Genomic DNA, 3461 nt, shown 5'->3' with positions numbered 1-3461 from the left:
AAACTGATCAAAGTTCTTATTGATCACTATTTTAGTTGTAAGTCATTAGACTTAATAGTTATAATAACAATCATTATGTCAGGGCTCTGTGTGCGGGCAGGCGGAGAAGAGGATCCAAACACAGGACTCGAACACAGAATTGTAAATCAAAACCTCAGCTTTATTGCTGACATGAAAGCCAAACATGACATGAACAAATTCATTTCATAAGTTAGGGTTCAACTGTATTTGCTTTGAAAGCTTCGTCTCAATGCCGTGACCCGGATTCGAACCGGGGTTGCTGCGGCCACAACGCAGAGTACTAACCACTATACGATCACGGCTGGTCAGCTCCAGGCTGAACGTCCATGTAGTCAATCACCTCCAATCCACAGGAGTCCATTTTAAACCCACTAAGCAGGACTGTACATTTTAAGTTTGACACGTTTAGGTCGTATCAACATTGGAACTACAAACATGTTGTGCTTTTCACTGCCAGTTACAGTCTGGATGTTGCATTTTCTTATTCCACCGTAAAAGCCTGGTATCTGCGTGTAACAGCTGACCTGTACGATGTGCAGAAGAACACCAAAATGTATTTACCGTCAGACCATGAGACGTCCCTGTGTTAATGGAGATATTGTTACTGTGCCACGTGCGTAAATGTGCGCATCGTTGACACAGATTTTGAGATTGATATAAGGGAAAAAGCACAATAAAGATCGCAGATGACCAGTTGCTCTGCAGCCGTGATCGTATAGTGTTTAGTACTTTGCATTATGGCCGCAGCAATCCTGGTTCAAATCCGGGTCACGGCAGAGTGGTTGTGATTTGTAGTTGGGGACCTTTGTGTTTTTAGTGGTAAATAGTTGTTTGTGTGTGTTTTCATTTTTTCCATTTAAAAGGTATACTTTGCCTCATTCTCGAGTTATCGCATAAGAACATTTGCAGAAAACTTGGCCTCTGACTTTTACCTCGAGGTTGAGAAAAATCCAAGTTGCTTCTTTCTTGAGTTATCACATTCACAAGAATTACAGAAATATGAAGTGCTCCAGTAAATATGTTGTTATACTGCAAGAGCATCACAAGCATTTAACATGAAACCTTCCCAGCTTGGTGAAAAACACAGGGTGACCCTGAGATTTCGTAATGATGAAACAGCAGCTTCAGATAAGACTTTCTGGTAGCTGAGATCAGCACCGTGTTTAGGACGAACACTTTGACCAGACTTTGTGCCTGTACATTTTTATTCACAAAGTTGTTGGAAAAATCCGTCAGAGTATGGATGACATGCAACAGTAAAAGACACTGAATTATTATTATTTTGATTAAACAGAAGATTTCCAACAAAGACATAATACAGCCAAAAAAAAAAGGGTTAAAGTATTGTTAAAAAATCAAAATGATGTTTAAAAACAGCTATTTGTATCAAGTTATGTCACATTTTCTCAAATAAAATAAAAATAATAAAGTAAAATAGGTATTAATTCAAATAAAAATTGTAGTGTAATATATAAGAAAATGTTTAGTTGTTTAAGTACCACCTATTGTGTAGGAACACATGATGTAAAAATGTCCTTGTTCCAGCGTTGATGAATCATACCAAGAAGTCAAAGCCTTTATGCCTTAGACTTTATGGAAGCAGTTTTTTTGTCATTAAATTCTGAACTCGTGCTCCACTTTATCTGCTGTATTTGCTTTAAAAGCTTCACCTCAATGCCGTGACCCGGATTCGCACAACGCAGAGTACTAACCACTATACGATCACGGCTCGTCAGCTGCAGGCTGAACGTCCATGTAGTCAATCACCTCCAATCCACAGAAAATGTTGTGCTTTTCACTGCCAGTTACAGTCTGGAATTTGCTTTTTTTTAATGTTCCACCATAAAAACTGGAATCCGCATGTAACAGCTGACCTGTACGATGTGCAGAAGAACAAAAATTCCCACTAATTTCGGTATGATCCGAGGTCAGGCACTAGGCGACTGAGCACAGCACTTACGCATGTATGCGAGGGGGGAGAAGCTGCTGCCTGAGAGTTTGCTGTTGGAGAAGTGCAGACAGGCAGACAGAGGAAAGCTTAAGTTTGACCAGGTACCAAAGGAAATCATTCGTACTGTACAAATAATGTAAACATGACGGCGTATCACGAAAGATTGATATCAAACTGATCACTTGACCCATGTTAAGTTACTTGCTCTTCGAGTAAATCAACAAATGGCGAAATGAAAAGCCGAACAACAACAATGCTGTTTCTTTACAGAGTCATAGCTTACATGTGTGTTTATTTCATATTTTCAGTTGTTACCCTCCACGGCTAAATAAAGCTCTCTAAACCAGTTTCAGTTATGTACTGATGAACACAACAATGGACATGAGAGGCTTCTTACAAAGAAAAAACTCAGGTAGATGTTATTTTATATATTATGATTTGTATATTGTTCAGTGTATTTCTATGCAAAACAAGAGGAATTTCAATACACAGCAGTATATTCACAACTGAAACCAGATATTTACATACACTTGAGGGAGAAAACATAAAAACTTTTTTTTTTTTACTGTTGAACATCAATTTAGAGTAAACTTGTTTTGTTTTAGATAAATAAATATTGAAATATCTTTTGAATTAGTTAAATGTCAGAATAAAGAGAGAGAGAGCTGTCTCTTTTTTATCACTTTCCTCAAATTTAGGAGTACATATACACTAAGTTTATTGTTAATTAATATGAAAACTCCAGAAGATTCCATTCTTAGCTGAAGAAGAAGTGTTTGGAAGGTTACTTTTAAAATGTATTTCACTACAGATTACAGAATACATGCCCCAAAATGTATTTTGTAACGTATTCTGTTACATTACTCAATGAGAGTAACATATTTCAAATACTTTGGATTACTTACTATATTATCATGCTTTTTTACAACTACACGAATGTACTATTGCTGTGTGATTTATTACTATTACTGAAGGTTTCTCGCCATACCAATACCAACTAGATGTTTAAATCTTAATATCGATGGGTAACAGTAGGTGGACATTACGCACACTAACCCACATTGGATGGATCCCTCCAAGACTGTTGGAACAACAAAAGTGATGGTTTGGTGTGGTATATGGGGTACAACGATAGTGGGTCCATACTTCATCAATGGAAACCTCAAGGCCACTGGATATTTGAAATTGCTACATGATGATGTGTTTCCCTCTTTATGCACTGAAGCTGGCACGTTCCCTGAGTTTTTCCAGCAAGATGGTGCACCACCACATTATGGGTGCCAGGTCCGAGCATTCCTAGATGAACAGTTTCCTGGAAAGTGGATTGGTGGTCGTGGGCCAGTTGAATGGCCCCCAAGGTTTTCCGATCTGACCCCCTTAGACTTTTATCTTTGGGGTCATCTGAAGGCAATTGTCTATGGTGTGAAGAAATGAGATGTGCAGCACCTGAAACTACGGATACTGGATTTCTGTGCTGGCATTTCTCCTG

General features: G+C 38.3%; 1 non-coding gene across 1 annotated transcript; it reads right to left on the bottom strand.

Annotated features, from left to right (window-relative positions):
- Positions 1 to 251: 251 nt before the first annotated feature.
- trnah-gug (transfer RNA histidin (anticodon GUG)) lies at positions 252 to 323 on the bottom strand. The gene has a single exon. It is a non-coding gene; the product is annotated as a tRNA-His (tRNA).
- Positions 324 to 3461: the final 3138 nt, after the last annotated feature.

The sequence above is a fragment of the Neolamprologus brichardi genome, chromosome 22 (assembly GCF_056152115.1).
Source record: "Neolamprologus brichardi isolate AB-2024 chromosome 22, ASM5615211v1, whole genome shotgun sequence".
NCBI classification, from domain to species: Eukaryota; Metazoa; Chordata; class Actinopteri; order Cichliformes; family Cichlidae; genus Neolamprologus; species Neolamprologus brichardi.
Note: the sequence above shows the minus strand (reverse complement) of the source record. Positions and strands in the feature narration are given on the sequence as shown.